Source organism: Ovis aries, chromosome 2 (genome assembly GCF_016772045.2).
Source record: "Ovis aries strain OAR_USU_Benz2616 breed Rambouillet chromosome 2, ARS-UI_Ramb_v3.0, whole genome shotgun sequence".
Taxonomy (NCBI): Eukaryota; Metazoa; Chordata; class Mammalia; order Artiodactyla; family Bovidae; genus Ovis; species Ovis aries.
Window position 1 is genome coordinate 125,254,830 of NC_056055.1, and position 23,619 is coordinate 125,278,448.

The following is a 23,619-nucleotide window of genomic DNA, read 5'->3' on the forward strand; positions in this document are numbered from 1 at the left end:
GTATTAAAAGTGAAGAAAATAATACTCAATAGAAGGGAAATGTGAAGAGTAGAAAATCTTATAAAGAATAAATTTATTTTCCAGTTTATTAAAATTCATTAAAACATGAAGATCTACACTTTGAAAAAAGAGATAAAAAACTTATATCAAAATTTCAAGCAGAAATAGAACGGGAAGTTGAATGGAATATAATATGCAAAGCCAAAGGAATTTAGTTTTGAAATAATTAAAAATAAAGTGAACACTGCTGAACTCAAACTCATGTCCATGGAGTCGGTGATGCTGAAATGGGAAGAAAAACAGAATAGTTCTTTTTAGTTCATTGGAAGGACTGATGCTGACGCTGAAACTCCAATACTTTGGCCACCTCATGCGAAGAGTTGACTCATTGGAAAAGACCCTGATGCTGGGAGGGATTGGGGGCAGGAGGAGAAGGGGACAACAGAGGATGAGATGGCTGGATGGCATCACGGACTCCATGGACATGAGTCTGGGTAAACTCTGGGAGTTGATGATGGACAGGGAGGCCTGGTGTGCTGCGATTCATGGGGTCACAAAGAGTCAGACACGACTGAGCCACTGAACTGAACTGAGGATGAGATAAGAAGAATCAAGGATTATAAAATGACCAGTTACCTTCCTGAACAGATCAATAGATATTTTATATTTTCAGAGAAACAGTAGTAAACGATAGTGATCAATGATAGTTTTTGATAGGTCAATTGGTTTCTTTACTTTTAAATTTTATTTGATATAATTAAATATATAGTGATAGGTATTTTCTTCCAAACTACATAAATAGTGCACATATTAATTTCACTGACAATATAGACCAAAATCCAAAAGTCTTCTTTTACCATGTCATCACCATTCCACCCATATAAAAATAATCATTACATATGAATGTGACACAGATAAACACAAAGATAGCATTTATTATTTATAAGTTATGCATAATCATATTCATTAGTTAATATTTAACTTGCTTTGCCAACTAAGGTCCGTCTAGTCAAGGCTATGGTTTTTCCTGCGGTCATGTACGGATGTGAGAGTTGGACTGTGAAGAAAGCTGAGCGCTGAAGAATTGATGTTTTTGAACTGTGGTGTTGGAGAAGACTCTTGAGAGTCCCTTGGACTGAAAGGAGATCCAACCAATCCATTCTGAAGGAAATCAGCCCTGGGATTTCTTTGGAAGGAATGATGCTAAAGCTGAAATTCCAGTACTTTGGCCACCTCATGAGAAGAGTTGACTCATTGGAAAAGACTCTGATGCTGGGAGGGATTGTGGGCAGGAGGAGAAGGGGATGACAGAGGATGAGATGACTGGATGGCATCACTGACTTGATGGACATGAGTCTGAGTGAACTCCGGGAGTTGGTGATAGACAGGGAGGCCTGGTGTGCTGTGATTCATGGGGTCACAAAGAGTCAGACACGACTGAGTGACTGAACTGAACTGAACTGAACTTGCTTTTGACTGAAGTATTATAGATGTTCTTTCAAGTCAAATTTTATTCAGATGTTTACAAACTTGACTTTGTGTTAAAAACATATGTGCATGTGTGTAAAAGTTCCTCAGTCATGTCCTATTCTTTGTGATCCCATGGACTACAGGGTGCCAGGCTCCTCTCTTCATGAAATTCTCCGGGCAAGAATACTGGAGGGGGTAGCAATTCTCTGCTCTAGAGGATACTCCTGACCCAGGGATTGAACCCACATCTGCATTACAGGAAGATTCTTTATCATCTGAGCCACCATATGGGACTTTTAAAAATCCTTATGTCTTGTCTAGACCCAAATCCATTAAATCAGAATTTCTGATGGTGGCATCCAAGGTATCAGTGGTTTTAAGTGTTTTTTCTAGATGATTCCAATATGTAGACAAGGTTGAGTAAACTTGATACTAAGCAAATGAATGCATTTTAAAAGCACTAAAGAAAAATAAGGCCATTCACTATGATTTATCTATTGATGAATATTCTACCTTTGCACTAGCTAGCTGAGTTGGCAGAATTCTCTGATCTATCCCTTCATCATTTTGGTGGTTTGGGCTCAGACTTGGCAACAGCTTATTTATTTATTTATTTATTTATTTTTACTGTTTCTCTATATTTACAACTATATTAATAATAATCCTTTCTTGAATTATTGTATTTTGTTGTATTTTGAGTGTCTCATTTGTTTTCAGTATGAACCTTGAAGCATGTATTCTGGATGAATTCTTTTACTCCTATTTAAGTAAAACTCAACATTCAGAAAACTAAGATCATGGCATCTGGTCCCATCACTTCATGGCAAAATAGATGGGGAAACAATGGGAATAGTGAAAGATTTTATATATTGTTTTGTTCCAAAATCACTGCTGATGGTAACTGCAGCCATGAAATTAAAATTATCTTGCTCCTTGGAAGAAAAGTATATTAAAAAGCATATTAAAAAGCAGAGACATTACTTTGCCAACAAAAGTCCATCTAGTCAAAGCTATGGTTTTTCCAGTAATCATGCATGGATGTGAGAGTTGGACTATAAAGAAAGCTGAGCGCTGAAGAATTGATGCTTTTGAACTGTGGTGTTGGAGAAGACTCTTGAGAGTCCATTTGACAGCAAGGAAATCCAACCAGTCAGTTCTAAAGGAAATCAGTCCTGAATATTCATTGGAAGGACTGATGCTGAAGCTCACCTGATGCGAAGAACTGACTCATTTGAAAAGACCCTGATGCTGGGAAAGATTGAGGACAGGAGGAGAAGGGGATGACAGAGGATGAGATGGTTGGATGGCATCACTGATTCAATGGACATGAGTTTGGGGAGTTGATTTACAATGTTGTTTTAGTTTCAGGTGTACAGCAAGGTGATTCAGCTATACATATACATATATACATTCTTGTTTAGATTCTATGCCCATATAGGTTATTACAGAATATTGAGTAGAGTTCCCTGTGCTATACAATAGATCCTCGTTGATTTTCTATTTCATATATACTAGTATTTCTAGGTTAACCCCAAACTCCTGATTTATCCCTCCCCAACTCCATCTTTCCCCTTTAGCAACCATAAGTTTGTTGACAAAGTCTGTGAGTCTGTTTCTGTTTTGTAAATAAGTTCATTTGTATCATTTTAAAAATTAGGTTCCACATATGAGTGATATGATATTTGTGTTACACTGTCTGACTTTCTTCACTCAATATTATAATCTGTAGGCCCATCTAGATTGCTTCAAATGGCATTATTTCATTCTTTACTATGGCTGAGTCATATTCTGTTGATATATGTAACACATCTTCTTCATCCATTCCTCTGTCAATGGGCATGTATGTCACTTCCATGTTCTGGCTATTGTAAATGTGCTGCAAAGAAGATTGGGGTGCATTTATCTTTTTGAATTATGGTTTTCTTTGGATATATTGGGATTGAAGAAGCATATAGTAGTTCTATTTTTAGTTTTTCAAGGCACCTTCATACTGTTCTTCCATCAACAGTGTAGGTTTCTTTTTTATCCACACAGTTTCTAGTATTTATTATTTGTAGACTTTTCGATGATAGTCATTTTGATTAATGTGAAGTGATACCTCATTGTAGTTTTGATTTGCATTTCTCTAATAATTAGTGATGTTGAGCATCTTTTCACGTTAGACACTCTTTGACATAAATCTCAGCAATATCTTTTCGGATACACTTCCTAGAGCAATAAAAATAAAGATAAAAATAAACATATGGGACTTAATTAAATTTAAAAACTTTTGCGCAGCAAAGAAAACCACAAACAAAACAAAAAGGTATCCCACAGAATGGGAAAAAGTATGTTCAAATGATGCAACTGACTAGGGATTAATTTCCAAAATATACAAACAACTAGAAGCACTCATTAAAAAACAAACAAACAACCCAACCAGAAAACTGGGCAAAAGATCTAAATAGACATTTCTGGAAAGAAGACATACAGATGGCCTAAAAGCTCATGTAAAGCATTTAGTTGAGTTTTGATGATAAAGTTGCTCATGAGTTTCTGGGGGTATTTTCCAAACATTTCAATTTGATCTCTGAATTTCAAATGCATGCTTACATTATAACACATAAGAATAATTTTTAATGAGTTAACATTAGGCCTTTAAAATATAATGCAACCTTAAAATTTTTACTTTCTGTTATTTAAATTTTGGTTAAGAGATAAATACTTTTGCAGGGTAGTTTGAAGGACAAGCAATTCTATTCTATTCTAGATTTTACTCATGACTCCCCTAACAAAAGGGTACACACTGAAATTTAATTTGACATCATGTCCCAACTTATATAAGGATTGCTACTAAAGACCACCATTGAAAAGATATTTAAATGTAGTTTTCTATATTTAAACTATTTCTATTTTTTATATTTAAATATAGTTTTCTATGTTTTAGAACCCTGGAATCAATTCTTGAAAAAAATTTTTTTTAAGTTAGATAAAAGCTTATTTTCTTCATGATTTGATGTTTCCTCCTATCAGGCAAAATAATCAAGTGTCTGATTGTTTTTTTTTTTTTTTTTCACTTTTATTTTTTTATTTTTATTTTTATTTTTATTTTTTAGTTTTTATTTTTTAAATTTTAAAATCTTTAATTCTTACATGCATTCCCAAACATGAACCCCCCTCCCACCTCCCTCCCCATAACATCTTTCTGGTCATCCCCATGCACCAGCCCCAAGCATGCTGCATCCTGCGTCAGACATAGACTGGTGATTCAATTCACATGATAGTATACATGTTAGAATGGCATTCTCCCAAATCATCCCACCCTCTCCCTCTCCCTGAGTCCAAAAGTCCGTTATACACATCTGTGTCTCTTTCCCTGTCTTGCATACAGGGTCGTCATTGCCATCTTCCTAAATTCCATATATATGTGTTAGTATACTGTATTGGTGTTTTTCTTTCTGGCTTACTTCACTCAGTATAATCGGCTCCAGTTTCATCCATCTCATCAGAACTGATTCAAATGAATTCTTTTTAACGGCTGAGTAATACTCCATTGTGTATATGTACCACAGCTTTCTTATCCATTCATCTGCTGATGGACATCTAAGTTGTTTCGATGTCCTGGCTATTATAAACAGTGCTGCGATGAACATTGGGGTACATGTGTCTCTTTCAATTCTGGTTTCCTCGGTGTGTATGCCCAGAAGTGGGATTGCTGGGTCATAAGGTAGTTCTATTTGCAATTTTTTAAGGAATCTCCACACTGTTCTCCATAGTGGCTGTACTAGTTTGCATTCCCACCAACAGTGTAGGAGGGTTCCCTTTTCTCCACACCCTCGCCAGCATTTATTGCTTGCAGATTTTTGGATCGCAGCCATTCTGACTGGTGTGAAGTGGTACCTCATTGTGGTTTTGATTTGCATTTCTCTAATAATGAGTGATGTTGAGCATCTTTTCATGTGTTTGTTAGCCATCCGTATGTCTTCTTTGGAGAAATGTCTATTTAGTTCTTTGGCCCATTTTTTGATTGGGTCGTTTATTTTTCTGGAGTTGAGCTGCAGAAGTTGCTTGTATATTTTTGAGATTAGTTGTTTGTCAGTTGCTTCATTTGCTATTATTTTCTCCCATTCAGAAGGCTGTCTTTTCACCTTGCTTATATTTTCCTTTGTTGTGCAGAAGCTTTTAATTTTAATTAGATCCCATTTGTTTATTTTTGCTTTTATTTCCAGAATTCTGGGAGGTGGATCATAGAGGATCCTGCTGTGATTTATGTCTGAGAGTGTTTTGCCTATGTTCTCCTCTAGGAGTTTTATAGTTATTTTTTTATTACATCCTTTTGAAAGAGGGTCAGAGTCAAATTTACAGTGATAATGTTGGAATCCTGATAGTAATACTGTTCATATATACTTAAGTTTAATGATTCTAATCACCTTCTTAAATGTACATTATTTTAAAATGTATTATATAATTTAATATGTTTAAAATTATAACACTATTTTAAATATTTAAGTACTATAATTATGACTTTCAAATAATATAGAATTAATGATTACATTTTTATTTTAGTTTTATTTCTTTTCTATTTCATAATTATTTCATGAACTACTATAGGTTTTTATTTAAATTTTTGTTAGAGAATCATACCACTAGCATTTCTGTAGAACTGCCATAGTACATCTATATCTGTATAATTTATGGGCCTTTCAAAGAACGTTTCACATTTTTAAAACCATGGGCTTAGATTTAGAAAAAAATTAATATTGGATTACCTATAACTGGCAGATATACTAAGTATTTAAGAAGGTTAAATAATAAAAATACAAAAAACAAGGAAAAATACCAATTTTGTAAGCATATTGATGAAACTGTCATAGTAGTAGAAATGCAATTCACTCATAAAGAAAAAAAAAATGTTCCACTTCCCATGAATCTCTTTTGGTTTAATGGTTTAAAATGACGACTATTTGCTTTAAGCCATTTCTCATTTTAGAAAACCCTGAATTTTAATTTCTTGCAATAATCTTCTCAGAGTACTAATTAAAATAAAACCTCCAATTAGTTTAATTCTAAAAAATTCCTCTTATAACCTTGAGTCTCTTAGCTACTGGCTGACATGCCAAACTTGTATAAATACTTCTTTTTCTTCTCTCCAAAGTACATATTTTCTATATCCTTGGAAAGATATTGATAGAATATTTCTAAGCCAGGGTATGGAAACTTGTAATGTTATATAAAACTGAAAGAACCAAAGAGTATTTATTACTTTACTAAAATCTGTAATACAAGAGCTTCTCAAAAGTGATTTGCTAAACCTATTATTTTTGTACAGACAGTGCTAATTTTAAGAAATATTGCTTCAGAAAAATAGTATATAACATTACCTGCAGATGTATCACAGCTACGTATATAGAAAATAAATTTGGTCATGCTACTGAGAGTGACTATAATATATGGCTAATTAATTGCTTCTAGCCATGCCATTTAATTTCACAACAAGGACAGTACTCTGAAATTAGTAAGTGTTGAAATGCAGAAAATCAATTGATTGATTGAGGCCAAACTTTTCTATACAAATTAAAATATGCAACCCCCAAATTAAAATGTTTGACACGTCTTATAAACATCCTATTCCTATGACATCTACTGTTGTTTGCCGCAATGAGAGTGTGGCCTCTTTGGTTATTGCAGATACTGGAATACATCTGCTGGTTTTTGGACAAATGCATAAATAAGTTTCTTCTAATACGCATCCTTTTTGCATTAGGCACTGACATAAAAAGTTTAAACTTCCACCTAGAGCCCAGTCTTTACTTTCTTGGTTCCTAAAGAAAAACAGTACATGACTCAGTATAATCATATTGGGGAAATGCTATTCTAGTTAATTTGTATTAAACAGACTCTATTATCAGACTTCCTGATTGCGAATTCCAGCTATATCACTTCCAACTACATGACCTTAGAAATTGATCATAACATCATTAAGCTTCTATTGTCCTTAAAAGTAAATGATAATATTATCTGAAGTTTTTATGAGCCTCATAGGATAATTTGTGAAGATTGCTAGACTGCAGTGCGGCTCTAAGGAAGGTTTGGTAAGGCTATCAGTGAATCTTGATCCAGAATGCTTGTCAGAGAAGTCCTTTTCCTCCCAAGAACAGACTTGCCTTGTTGCCTTGCTACACTCAGTCACTGGCTGGGAGCAGCTTTGGGGAATTTGGGAAACAAAGCAGTTGATTTCAGAGTAGTGGGCTGGAGCTCTTGGTGAGTTGGATTCCCGGAGTCATACATCTGAGAGGCACACTCTCATTAATACCCAGTTCCATCCTTTGCATCACACACACCTATTTTTCCACACAGGTTTGGGAGACAATTTCTTCATTATTCCCATGGGCTGGTCCTTCCTGAAAAGACTCTCAGAGGAGGAGAGGAAGCATGTGGCTGACCACTGTCCCTATTGCAGCTGTTTTCAGAGCTGCAGCTAATACACATCTTTCTTTCCACTATGCACTCTCTGTCTCTCAGGACTGCGACAAATGTGGCTGTAATGCAGCCATTACTGTTCTATGTTTGCACCTACATGCTTAGTGAGCCCATCTGTAAACCAAACACAAACTTTCTCTTGCTCTTTCAGCTGGTCATACAAGACCCTTCACAGGACCACAGGTGTATGGTAGGGGAGGGAGAAACTGAAAAATTGAATTCTTGCTGTATATTTTTTTGTAATCTGGGTATTTTTCTCAATTCAGGGATGATTTACATATTCAGTATGTGCCTTCCTATTCCTGAAATGTTCACTTTGGTTCCTGAATCAAGTCCAACTTAAACACGGACACCCATGTCTCTTACATCTCCTGCTTTAGCAGGCGGATTCTTTACCACTAGTACCACCTGGGAAGCTCAAACATGGATACAGCCTCATCTGAATAAAGGAAGCAGAGTTGGTAGGAGGTAATCTGATTATAGTTGCTGTATAATAAATAACCCAAAGCTTTGTGACTTAAAACAATAATTTTATTTTGCTCACAATTCTGTGGAAAAAGAATTCTGGAGATGACTTGGCTAAGCAAGTTTTGCTTGGGGTCTCTCCTGCTAAAGTCATCCAAGAGACTCAATTACATGGTTGTCAGTTGATGTTGGTTGTCAGGTAGGAACTCAGCCAAGGCTGTCCCCTGGAACGCCTACATGGGTGCCTTCAGCATGCTAGTTTTAAGGTGACTGCACCTCTTACCTGCTGAACATCCCAGGCTGAGCTTCTGGGAAACAGGCATTCCAAGAAATCCCGAAGGAAGCTGCATGCTCTATGGCAATCATGGCTAGGAAGTTATTTTTCTCAGTGTTTATGATTCAAGACAGTCACATGCCTGTCAAACTTAAGAAAAGGGGATATAGACTCCACTTCTCAATAGGAAGAGTATCAAAGATTTCAACACCATTTTTAAAAACCACATCAGGTTTCTTGAACAGGATGTCTCCTTTAGCTTTCCTAAAATCAAGGGAAAAAATAATTAAAATAAGTTAAGCAGCTTTGTCAATAAATCTGATACCACTGAGTTTTCAGCCTTTAACTAGTTTGTATCCTGTGTGTCTCTTCATATTTTCACTTGTGAGAGTTTTGAATAACCAAATGGCAAGATGAAGAGTAAGAAAGGTCCTTGCTGCTGCTGCTGCTGCTAAGTCGCTTCAGTCGTGTCTGAAGCGTGTCTGTGCAACCCCGAAGACGGCAGCCGACCAAGCTTCCGCGTCCCTGGGATTCTCCAGGCAAGAACACTGGAGTGGGTTGCCATTTCCTTCTCCAATGCATGAAAGTGAAAGTGAAGGCTCTCAGTTATGTCTGACTCTTAGCGATTCCATGGACTGCAGGCCACCAGGCTCCTCCATTCATGGGATTTTCCACTTAAGAGTTCTGGAGCAGGATGCCATTGCCTTCTCCTAAGAAAGGTCCTTAGGTAAATTACAAATGAGATAATTAGAATTAATCAGTAATTTTGGTAGCTGTGTTTTAAATAGCTGTTTATGGTATTTCATGGAGTAGATATAATCATGTTATGATACTATAACTTCATATAGATAATTCTACCTTCTAACATTCTAACATTTTGAGGGAAGGTAATGGTTAGAGTCCCCTGGACTGCAAGGAGATCCAACCAATCCATTCTGAAGGAGATCAGCCCTGGGATTTCTTTGGGAGGAATGATGCTAAAACAAACTCCAGTACTTTGGCCACCTCATGTGAAGAATTGGCTCATTGGAAAAGACTCTGATGCTGGGAGGGATTGGGGGCAGGAGGAGAAGGGGATGCCAGAGGATGAGATGGCTGGATGGCATCACTGACTGGATGGATGTGAGTCTGAGTGAACTCCGGGAGTTGATGATGGACAGGGGAGGCCTGGCGTGCTGCCATTCATGGGTTTGCAAAGAGTCGGACATGATTGAGCGACTGAACTGAACTGAACTGAACTGAATGGTTACTGTAGGGTTTTACATAGTCACATGGCTTCATTTTAAATGAGTTCACTGACCTATATATTATTTATTTCTATAATCAATAAGATATAGTGATAATTTCTGTACCAATATGAGACAGAAAGGCATAACTAGTTTCAACTGACTGAACTAAAACAGGAAGAGCATCACTTCATAATTTGGTATGTGGCACTATTTGTTTTATTCAGAGCTTTATGAAAATGCCCTGACTTAAAAGCATAAGGGAACATCTGAAAAGTAAAGTCATCCTACACATAACTGACCTTTATATTTATAATAAATTAATCATGGCTTCTTTAATTCTTTGAAAATACTATGCCTGTCACTTTTAAAATCTAAATTTCAAGATATGCAGCATTTCTATGCACACTAGGGTATATATATATGGGTTCTGTAAATCTAACACATAATTGTAATACTGTAGATATTTTTAAAGATTATAAAGTAGAGTCAAATTATAAATAAGGTATAGATTTTTGCTAAAGATCATACATAAAATTTAACAGACATAAAAACCTTCAATGAGATGTATTAAAGTATTTGCATTTATATGAATTTTTCTGCTTCCATTCAACAAAAAGTATTTTTAGCCTGTTTTAAACTTTCCATAATTTCAACATTTACTATTAGCTCTTACTAATATTCATGTCATATTGAATAAATTTGCAAATGTTTCACATGACAGAATTTTATGTATTGGATTGTCTCATACTATATTATAGATATATATACACACACATTAAAGGCAAAAGGAAAAGAGGGTGGCATAGGATGAGATGGTTAGATAGTGTTACCAACTCAGTGAATTTGAGCAAATTCCAGAAGATAGTGGAGGACAGGGAAGCCTGATATGCTGCAGTCTATAGGGTCACAAAGAGCCTGACACAAGTTAGCAAATAACAACAACATACACACACATACACAAACATATATATATATATGCAAAGAGAAATCCTTGAGACTATAGATTAAATAAGAAACTCATTCCATTATTTACAAGCACTTTATATTGCTTATCTTAGTTCAAAAGTCAGTCCAATTTCTAGACTCCATTTCATGGCAGAAGTTAAGAAGTCAAAGTAGTAGCAATGATGATGATGATAATGATAGAAAAGTTCAACACTTCAGGATTGATGCAGTCTATGGAAGCAGTAAATAAATTATCTCTTTTCTAGAAAAGTTAGACTGTGTTCATACTAAGATAGGTATAGGCCTCTCTTAAGGTGGCTGGAGGAGTCATTGCATTGCGTTGACAGATCTTGTGTTAATAGCTTTCTTTCTGGATTATTTTGTATACCATATGATGTGTGTTAGGGTCAGAAATTCTAGGACCACTCCTTAGTAAGGTAACCATGCATCTGATTCCCTGTGGAAAAAGTAAAATAGGTCCAAGTATGGTAATCCTCATTTTAGCCAATATTGATAATGTAGCATATTTTAGATATTTGACATTTTATGATGGCATTATTTTATAAGATTTGCATTTTCTTGGGAATTATTTTCCCCTCAGGTTAAATGACTTACTTTTTAAAAAAGCCTCAGAATCTGGAAACTCATTATGTGTAAAAACTATCCAAAACTCAGATGTTTCTATTAAAATATAAATTAGCTGAAGTTAAACAAATTAAATATTAGTAATATCTAGCTTTTAGAATTATTCTGGAAATGAGATAATTGAAAAAGCATTTAATAGATCATTAAAATGATAACTTATAAAATTTATATTTCAATAAAGATTGCACTGCCAAATCCTTTATCTATAATTAGAAAAAAAATTTTAAAGCACTAGTGGAGTGATTCTACTTTATGATTAATTAATTTGGATATAATTTAAAATAAATAACAAAAATTTAAATTAACTATGTACTTTTAATATTTAATTTTGAAATATGCTATTCTTTTATATGTTAGAATTTTTTTAATCACTTGAAAATTTTGAGCAGATGGCTTAAGTCCAGGAGTCTGAGAAACAATTAAAAAATCTGTCCATAACTGGATATTAATGACCCATGTTACCTTTGAAGACGGTATTCTTAGAATGAAGTATAAATAACATCAAGGTGTCCCAAAGTCCTGTGGAGGTCAGAATGCCTTTGGAATCATTTGATTTTTCTAAGTTCTCAATATTGGCAAGGTCTTAAACCTGGCTGTCTTAAACATTTAATAAGTTCAGATAAGCACATTTTTTTCCTATGCCAGTTTTGCTTGAGCCCATTTTGAAAAACTTGTAATGAAATAAATGACTAGTCAAATTGGTGCATTCTCAGTTGTTAAGTCCTATCTGACTTGTGATCCCATGGACTGTGATCCACTAGGCTCCTCTGTCCAGGCAAGAATACCAGAGTGGTTTGCCATATCCTTCTCCAGGGAGTCAAACTGATGCATCTAATTAATTCTATCAAAATGGAAGAACTTGGTAATCTGACAGTTTCTTAATACTGGCACTTTCCTATTAATAAACCTAGTTTTGCTATAAAGGGGTATCAGTTTGAACTGGACATGGAACAACAGACTGGTTCCAAATAGGAAAAGGAGTATGTCAAGGCTGTTTATTGTCACCCTGTTTATTTAACTTTTATGCAGAGTACATCATGAGAAACGCTGGGCTGGAAGAAGCACAAGCTGGAGTCAAGATTGCTGGGAGAAATATCAATAACCTCAGATATGCCGATGACACTACCCTTATGGCAGAAAGTGAAGAGGAACTCAAAAGCCTCTTGATGAAAGTGAAAGTAGAGAGTGAAAAAGTTGGCTTAAAGCTCAACATTCAGAAAACTAAGATCATGGTATCTGGTCCCATCACTTCATGGGAAATAAATGGGGAAACAGTGGAAACAGTGTCAGACTTTATTTTTGGGGGCTCCAAAATCACTGCAGATGGTGATTGCAGCCTTGAAATTAAAAGACGCTTACTCCTTGGAAGGAAAGTTATGACCAACCTAGATAGCATATTCAAAAGCAGAGACATTACTTTGCCAACAAACGTTCGTCTAGTCAAGGCTATGGTTTTCCCAGTGGTCATGTATGGATGTGACAGTTGGACTGTGAAGAAAGCTGAGTGTTGAAGAATTGATGCTTTTGAACTGTGATGTTGGAGAAGACTCTTGAGAGTCCCTTGGACTGCAAAGAGATCCAACCATTCTATTCTAAAGGAGATCAGTCCTGGGTGTTCATTGGAAGGACTGATGCTAAAGCTGAAACTCCAATACTTTGGTCACCTCACGTGAAGAGTTGACTCATTGGAAAAGACTCTGATGCTGGGAAGGATTGGGGGCAGGAGGAGAAGGGGACTATAGAGGATGAGATGGCTGGATGGCATCACTGACTTGATGGACATGAGTTTGAGTAAACCCCGAGAGTTGGTGATGGACAGGGAGGCCTGGCATGCTGCAGTACATGGGGTCGAAGAGTCGGACACGACTGAGTGACTGAACTGAACTGAACTGAACAGAAGATATTTTTCTGGGGAAAAATATGGATCTTTTATGTTAGAATTACATGATAAAATGCATGCTTATTTCAAGTATGAGAAGGTACATCTAGTCCATCCATGGCCACAGCTGTCTTCAATAACAGAGGAAGAATGCCTCCCAGTAATACTGGAAACACTGAAGCACTGATAATCAAGGCTTGACTCACTCCATGACAGGAAAAGACAAGAAAGGAAAGGACTGTAATGTGTATAGCTTGATTAGAAATAAGTAAAGATATTATTTAGAAAGATTATTTTTTTTGTTTAGTCGCTAAGGTGTCCAACTCTTCAATGACCCCACAGACTATAGCCCACCAGGCTCCTCTGACTATGGGATTTCCCTGGCATGAATACTGGAGTGGGTTGCCATTTCCCTCTCCAGAGGATCTTTCCTACCCAGGGACGGAACCCACATTCCCTGCATTGGTAGGCAGATTCTTTACCATTGAGCCATCAGGAAATCCCCATTAAGAAAGATAGCCAACTGTTCTTTGTTGTGACTGAATACTATACCAGTTCTAGTGAGGTGGATGAACCTAGAGCCTGTTATACCGAGTTAAGTAAGTTAGAAAGAGGGAAAAAAATTGTACATAACACATGTATATATGGGATCTAGAAAAATGGTATTGATGACCAGTTTGCAGGGAAAGAATGAAGATGCACATATAGAGAATGGATTTGTGGACACAGTGGGGGAAGGAGAGAGTGTGATGAGTGGAGAAAGTAGCATCAACATATATACATTACCGTGTGTAAAATAAATAGCTGGTGAGAAGTTGCTATAAAACAGGAGGGAGCCCAGCCTGGCAGCCTGTGATGATTTAGAGAGGTAGGATGGGTAAGGAGGGAGGGAGGCTCAAGAGGGAAGTGATATAGGTATAATTATGGAGAAGGCAATGACAACCCACTCCAATACTCTTGCCTGGAAAATCCCATGGACAGAGGAGCCTGGTAGGCTGCAGTCCATGGGGTCACAAAGAGTTGGACACGACAGTGACTTCACTTTCACTTTTCACTTTCATGCATTGGAGAAGGAAATGGCAACCCACTCCAGTGTTCTCGCCTGGAGAATCCCAGGGACAGCGGAGCCTGGTGGGCTGCCATCTATGGGGTCGCACAGACTCGGACACGACTGAAGCAACTTAGCTGCAGCAACAGCATGGCTGATTTGCTTTGTTGTATGGAACAGGCCAATACAACATTGTAAAGCAATTTCCCCCAATTAAAAATGAATTTTTTTTAAAAAAAGAAAGCCAAAGTTAAAATTGGTATTTGTATAACCCAACCATGTTATGGTTCATGTATGAAACCAAAGGATCTAAAGAAATGTTAGGATCAGAAAAGGAAGATTATGAGAAGATACTGTCTTTCAACTTGTATTGGTGATCTAAGCAGTAAGAATGACTGTAATGTTCTATTAAATTATGTTAACTCTGTGTAGATTGCTGACTTCTAGAAATTACAAGAATAACAAAATTTAAGAATGAGTCTCTGAAAAAAAGAATTGATCAAACTGTCTATTGGTTGCATATTGGAAAACAGAACATTTATTATAGAGAAAGCAGATAGTTTCATGGAGAATTTCCTAAGAATATATCAAACAATTAAACTGACTAGCACTTTTTAATTTTTTTTTAGGCCTTAGTACTTTATAATCTCATTACTGGAGCAGGATTAAAATGGCACTAGTACCTGTAAAGGTGCATCATCGATATGATTATAGAGAAGCTGGGAGCACTTTTTACAGCAAGTTTGGGAGCCTGTGATGTTAGATGCTGGCTACATTTGCATTTCCAGGGATCACACTGAAAGACAAATTTAGGGAACTGGGGTTTATTTTAGTTTACCTGACATTTTAGGGAGAACACAGTTTGTAATTGAAGCAAGTCTATTTTAAAGATTTAGTGTTCAGATGACCTGATAGGCATAGGTCCTCTGAGTTCTCCGAACCAAGACATTACCTAAGACACAGACATTGTTCACCCTCCCTCGGGTTATGCTCTCAGAGTAATACCATGGCTACTGACATAATGTTACCCAGAAGGATGAGTACTGGGTTCTTAGTTTTATATACTTATTTTATCCATATGTTGGCTTATCATACTTTTAACCTCTTGCTTTCTCTTAAATATGATTTGTGTGTGTGTGTGTGTGTTTGCACATGTGTTTTGGGGTCTGAGATGGAGATAAGAAAAGGCAACTTCGTTTTTGGACTGCAGTGTAATCTTGTTAAGATGAAGTCTAATAAAAAAACAAGGATTATTTCATTTATTTTAATTTCTAAAAGTTTTAATTATTTTTTACTTTTATTTCTTTCTAAGGAGTTAACAGTAGATTTTTATAGTGATTCAGTGTGAGCCATAATATTTTTGACACTGTATTATTAAGATTAATTTTACAGGGTCATTTGAATCATTATATAACCCCTCACTGTGTCATAACTAACCTCGTGCCTGGGAAAAATAATTAAGACATGAAGAGAAAAATGGATAGTTTGGATCTAGGAAAGAATATGGATTTGGATTCGTGTAGCCAATATATCTGTCTAACCTACTTCAAGCGTATCCACGGGCAAAAGTTAAACAAGTAAGCACTGCCCCTAGAATTGAATCAGAAAATGGAATTAAAACTTCTATGTTAAAAAACTGATATTCACCTTCCTCAAAGAGTACAGGTACCATGCTGGGTGTCATGGATTTTTAGTAGTTAAGAAAACATACAGGGGAATGAGTGAAACAAGCTTTTGTTTTGTTTATTTTTATCCCCTATGTTTCTGATAATAAAATAAGACTTTGTTTTTAATATTGCTATGCACCTAGAAAAACTACGAGGTAAGAAACCTCTTTATAAGTCTCGCCCCATTGGAAGGGTGAGGCTTTATTTGACAATGGAGATGAGCTGTGACCACCACACAGAAACAAGACAGACCCCCCTCACACAAAATTTGGTTTGGATTTCAAGACTACCCCTACAAAACAATAGGTGACAGAATAGACTCATTATGTGAATGATTAACCTTCTTGGAGGAGCAAGGCAGGCCTGAAGCAGGACCCCAAAATGGCTAGGGAGTGCATAAGAAGTTGACTGGCTTGGAGTCTTTTGTGAGTAGGTGTAGGCTGGGATGTGGCTTTTGAATGTTGGCTGGGGCTTCCTTGGTTTGAACTTCTGGCTCCTAGGAGAAGGAGCACTTGGGTTTTCTTATCAATTTGTTCAAATGTAGGACCAAAGAGGAAGAGGCAGCGGTAGAACTTGAATGTTCAGCAGTGAAAAGTAAAAATTAAGTCAGAATCTTTATTATAAGGCTGAAGTTAATTGTATAGGAGAAACATTTCCTTTGAAAGAGACCAAGGGTGAAAATATGTCATAGCAAGAAAACCAGGTGTCTAAAAGATTTGAGGTGCAATGTATCGACTATTGAAGCAAATAGCTTTGAAAGATGAAATAGAAATTTTTTCAAAAAGATAGAGTGTGATAAAGTTTGCAAAGTGTGGTCATATTGCAAATAAAATACATTTCATTTTTTAATTAAATTGGTATATGAAAAGCTTAAGCAGTAGCAAAAACATTAAATATTGTATTTTCTTGCTTTTCAATTATTTTTTTTCCTCATCTTTACCACTTCAGTGCAATGTTCTCAATAAATTGGCTTATCTTAATTCTCGTTTCAATTTTGTTCTTTTTCATTTCCTTTTAGATATATGTTGATACTCTAAAAAAACCCCCACAACATATCATAAGCATATAGTTTACTGTTTGTGATTTTTAAAGTTAATCCAGTTCCATAAAAGGCTTCATAAACAATTTTTCTTCTAAAATTATTAAATATCTTTCTCTTTACTCTTCTACTTTATTTTTATTTAAAGAACTATAGCTCTGTCCGAGTTCTTTGAGATACACAACTTAGTGAGGTGACACTATTTTCCAAACTCTCCCTAGAGAAAGCCCAACTTAGAACTTTAGATTATATTTTATATTAATAAGACTTGTTGCAAAAAATATATTTTTGGACTACTACAAATAAAAGTGTCTTAAAAGGAGGTTACTTAAAATTAAAACTTGTTTTATTAAAACCCAGGTAGGAAATAAGTAAATGGATAATTTGTAGAATGCAATAGGCACCACATTTTTAATGGGCTTGGGAATTCATATTTCAAATAAAAAAGTTTTATCAGCAAGTAAAATAAACGTACTAGTTTGGTAAATTATGTTTCTTTTTTCATATCTATTCTTTTAAAAAAAAATCTTTGTTATTTAAATTGAAAACATCTTTAGCAAGCCTCCAGTCCACCTGTCTCATTTACTATGTCTGCAAACTGAAATGTGGTTAGAGAGTATGACTGGCCAATGGTTAGCAAGTCTGGTGGGAACTTGACTTCCTCTGTGTGGAGTATGAGTAACTGAAAAAAAGATAAACTGATCATCTTAAATCAATAGTACTGAGAACCTAAAATGCCCACATAATATAAACATTATGAGACAAGAATATGATTGTTAGCTATTTATTTTTTAGGCTGTTGTAAATGTTGTGAGGAATCCCCTGTGGTTTCAGCAGTAAAAAATCCACCTGCAGTGCAGGAAACTTGGGTTGGATTCCTGGGTCAGGAAGATCCTCTGGAGAAAGAAATTACAGCCTGCTCCAGTATACTTGCCTGCAACATCACATGGACAAAGGAGCCTGGAAGGCTACAGTCCATGGAGTTGCAAAGAGTCGGATGACTGACCACAATGTGGGAAGAAAAATCTAAGATGCGGTCTTCTAATTCCCCTTGGGAGGAAGGATGTCTTTGTTTGACAAAAAATTAATGTCATTTTAATTGGAAAGATTGTTCTCAGGGTAGCACTTGAATAACTCAAAGAACAAACTTTTGAGAAAAAATAAATAAAGAATAATGTAGGGGTTAGTAGTAGTAGTAATGTTAGTTGCTTAGTCATGTCAGACTCTTTGAGACCCCATGAACTGTAGCCTACCAGTCTCCTCTGTCCATGGGATTCTCCAAGCAAGAATACTGGAGTGGGTTACCATTCCCTTCTCCAGGGAATCTTCCTGACCTGGGGATTGAACCTGTGTCTCCTGCTTGGCAGGTGACTTCTTTACCACTTAGCCACCTGGGAAGTCCAAAGAAAAGGTCTAAATATGTCTAAATCTAATTTTCCATTATATGCTTGGCTGTAATGACAAAATTTTAAGCATCTATTTTTTAAAACCAAGGTCATGTGTGATTCCTTGAGATACTAAAGAAAATAAGACTATTTTTCTTTTATAGTTGTGTTGCAAATAAAAAAATGATTATAGGAAAAATAGCATAAAAAAGTTATAGAAGATAGGGGAAATAAAAAATTTGCCTCACAAGTAATCAATTAAAATAGAAGGCCCCTAAAATACTTTGTAGGTATTTGAAGGGATTCAAGGCTTTTAACCATACATAGGATATAGTTGGAGCCAATTAGCTTTAATACTAAAAGAATGGATAACCAGAGATGACATCTAGCTATATATAATTTCAATGAACTCTGTACTGTAATTGCAATTTTCAAATCAGTATGTACTGTTGCAATAACTAAATATTAAAGAACAGAGATAAATGTTATAGTTTATATAAAATTATTAGTTTGGGACATTAAATATTTTTATTTAAATAGTCCTACATTAATAGTGCTAAGTTTATACTAGACAAATATAAAATACAATCAAAATATAGAAGGAAATAAGTTTTATGAAAGTTTTCAACCTAATGAACATGATTATCATTACAATTTAGACATAAAAAATTTATAAAAATATTAAAAATGATATATTACTATATATTCTTCCTAATACATTGTAAGCTTCTTCATCTTATAGTAAACCATTTTAAGAATTATTTTCTTGACATATATAGAATCACAATTTAAATACTGTTGCTCTTTCACTTATACTAGATCAAAATAATTTTATACCCATACATGCAGATTCTACTTGTTTTATATATAAGTGTATATATATATAAATGATAAATTTGATTTAAAATATCCAGTGATAAAAGGGTAAAAGGATAAAAATACAAAAAAAAAAAAACACTTGACTGTGGACACATGGGTTCGCCTCTCTAAACCTTAATCTTTCTGTCTGTAAAACGTTCTGTTGTAACAACCAAATAAGAGTTGTTTTGAGAATTAAATGATATAACACATTTAAAGCTCTACGTGATATCTGGCAGATATTTGGTGCTCAGTACATGTTCGGTTCAGTTCAGTTTAGTTCAGTCGCTCAGTTGTGTCCAACTCTTTGCGACCCCATGAGTCAGAGCACGCCAGGCTTCCCTGTCCATCCCAAATCCCAGAGTTCACTCAAACTCATGTCCATCGAGTTGGTGATGTACATGTTAGCTATTACTAAATACTTCCATCTGAATTAAACATCAGTTGTTATAAAACCTATATTTTAGCAACTGTAAAGATAATAATGGATTTTCTTTAACATATTGATATGAACACGTTAATTCTTTTCCTACTAATAGCAAATATCCATTGGTCATTTATTAATTTAGGTATGTAGCTAATAGTAACTTTCAAATTAGTTAACTCTGTATGAATTGGTTTCTTTTCATTTTTCATTTTATTTTTCTGCATTGACACAGAAACAGAGGAAAGATATAAATATCATCAATAGCATTATTATTGAAGACAGGCAAATAATGCAATGTTCTAATAAAATTGTTTTGAAATGGATAATTTTATTTAGAGCAAATTATGATGAAAGTGAAAGAGGAGAGTGAAAAACTAAGTGACAACTAAGATCATGACATCCAGTCCCATCACTTCATGGCAAATAGATGGGGAAACAGTGGAAACAGTGGCTGACTTTATTTTTTTGGGCTCCAAACTCACTGCAGATGGTGATTGCAGTCATGAAATTAAAAGACGCTTACTGCTTGGAAGGAAAGTTATGACCAACCTAGAGAGCATATTAAAAAGCAGACATTACTTTGCCAACAAAGGTCTGTCTAGTCAAGGCTATGGTTTTTCCAGTAGTCATGTATGGATGTGAGAGTTGGACTGTGAAGAAGGCTGAGCGCTAAAGAACTGATGCTTTTGAACTGTGGTGTTGGAGAAGACTCTTGAGAGTTCCTTGAACTACAAGGAGATCCAATCAGTCCACCATAAAGGAGATCAGTCCTGGGTGTTCATTGGAAGGACTGATGTTGAAGCTGAAACTCCAATCCTTTGGCCACCTCATGCAAAGAGCTGACTCATTTGAAAAGACCCTGATGCTGGGAAAGATTAAGGGCAGGAGGAGAAGGGGACAACAGAGGATGAGGTGGTTGGATGGCATCACCAACTCAATGGACATGAGTTTGGGTGAACTCCAGGAGTTGGTGATGGTCAGGGAGGCCTGGCATGCTGTGATTCATGGGGTCGCAAAGAGTAGGACATGACTGAGCGACTGAACTGACATACAAAAATTGATTATAAAAGTAGAGAGAAATCTACACTGACACACAATTTTCAAACGGGTAATTTCTAAGAAAGATATTGGACCAACATGTTTACAAAGTCACAATAGCCCAAAATATATACGGTGTACTATATTATTAGCTAATATAGAATTTGGATAATTTACAAAATGTACCCTGAATGAGTGTAGGTAGGTAGGAAAGAGATAAAAAGCTATAGGGGATTTATAGCTCTTTTCATATAACAGCTACAATTGTCATACATCATCTTAGTTTAAGTAAAGTAGTCAGTAGATATTTAATATGTCCAGTAGTTACACTTAGCTTATTTTGCCCTCCCCTCCCTTTTTTTGAATAAATCTATCCGGCTTATTTTCATGTTCTGTTTTTCATAATTCTTTATCAGTGCCTCATTTGTCCCTGTCAATGTAATTAGCAAATATGATTAGTCACGTGTCACATCCTTTAACATGCCTTCGATTAAGTTTAGTTTCTCACTATGTATATGTTTTACTAATGTGTGTGTGTGTTTATGTGTGTTATTCACTTAGTCATATCCAATTCTTTGCTACTAGGAAGGTAACAGGCAGGAAGGCCAGGGGTCTCCAAATGAAGGAAAAAGGCTGCAAGTGTCAGACATTTTTATACCTCTGTCTTAAGCGGCAGAAGGGAACTGTTAGGTAGTTAGAATAGGAAAAAGGAGTCCAGAATGGCAGTGGCTAAAAGGCAAGGAAGGGAAAAGCCCACACAAATAGAACAAAGGAAGGTCCGAGGACCAGAGCGAGGACCTCAGGTAGAGCAAACAGCACACCTGGCTAGACCAATTTACACAGGGCAGGCCCGGGGGAGGAAAACATAAAAAAAGAGGAGCCGAAGGGCCAGGGGCCTCTCTCTCTCCCTCGTGCTCATTCTCCCTTGCTCTCGCTCTTGCTCTCTTCTCTTTGCGTCTTTTGGGTCAGCATGCCCTCACACATCGAGGGTGTATTTTCCTTTATTTTTTAAATAAAACTGAGCTGTAACACAGAGCTGTAACACTGATCTGTCTGAGAGCTGTAACACGGTCTGTCTGAGGGCTTTAACATCCGCTGCTTCAAATTTTTGTTGTGAGGAGACAGAACTGAGGAAATTACACACTCCTCCAATAAAACAAACTAGTGTTACTGTTTTTTTCTTTTTTTCTGTTCTCTATACAACTTTAAAAAGTCTTATCTCTTAAATTCTGTGTTGCCGTAATGAACCATAAGTTCTGGTTCCACCTGAACTTAACTTTTCTCAAACCTTGAGCTAACCAATGCATTTTTCTTATGGAAATGTTTGTCTTAAGTTATGTTAATGTACTATGTATTTACCCTAGACTCTGACTTCAAGTTGGTTCTGCTTAAAGGCTCAAAACCGACTTGACAAACCAGTATGTTATACATTTTCTCCTAATTTATGTTAATGAAACTATATATTTGTATGGAAATCTGCCTTTCTTCAAGATTCTTATCCATCATTTTATGGCCCAGGATGACTCACCTGGTGCCAATATTATCTCAAAATGCATGTTGTGGGTGAAGGGCCTGGTGCCATTCTCTGAGTTTTGAGACATTTCTTTAATTAGCAGACTGCTAGCAGTTATATAACAACCAGCTAAAGACTAGCAGGGGAGTACTGTTTCTGCCCCCTTCTGATGTCTATGTCAGAAGCTTTCTCTATCTCTTTTATACTTTAATAAAACTTTATTACACAAAAGCTCTGAGTGATCAAGCCTCGTCTCTGGCCCTGGATTGACTTCTCTGGAGGCCAAGAATCCCAGCATCTTTCCGTTCAGCAACAACCTTTCAATACCCCATGGGCTCCACTATCCATGGGATTCTCAGCTGGTAAAGAATCTGCCTGCAATATGGGAGACCTGGGTTTTGTCCCTGGGTTGGGAAGTTCACCTGGAGAAGGGAAAGGCTACCCACTTCAGTATTCTAGCCTAGAGAATTCCATGGACTGTGCATAGTTTATGGAGTGACAAAGAGTCAGACATGACTAAGTGATTTTTAAAAATATATACATATCAATATATTTACAAAGTATACTTTAAATTAATATCTTATTGTTTTCTCCACCTTGTTTTTTTTTTTTTCTAGATCTTTCATTGCTATTTAAAAAATAAAATTAATGCCCTTAATGTTATGGACTTGGCTTTGATTTCTACTTTGACTGCATCCCATACTTTGAACACCATTATCTTCTAGGCATTATGTCACTTCAGTTTCACTTGCTATTTGATCAAGAATTAATCAGTAGAGTACTTTTTACAAATTGTGATAATTGACTATCAAGTAACTTGTTTTTGTGTATAGTTTGATAACACTATAATATTTATATATTAGTGAAGTATTTGCCCTTTTTTAAATTTTGTGTTTCTGTTTTGAGATCTATGTAATTATTTTTGAAAGTGAAGGATTCATTACTAGTTTATTTAAAGAATTTATGGTTAACTGTAAAGATTTGAGATGAGGCCAAGAACATGAATAAACCAAGGAAGGAAATATGGATTTTTCTTTTACTGAGAAAATGATTTTGGCAAAATATTGCACCAGACCTGGTTTGCTTGGCCTTTTCTGACATTGAAATAGCTTCTTCTTTTCCATCTAACTCCATCAGACTGCCAGCCTCACTGTGAGAACAAATACATGCCAAATGGCTTGTGCCAATTGGTTATCCATTCTTTGGTTTATCAAATTTTACCTAATTGAGCATAGAACTAACTTACTACCTCAGAAAGCCTTTTCTCTGAAGCAGAAA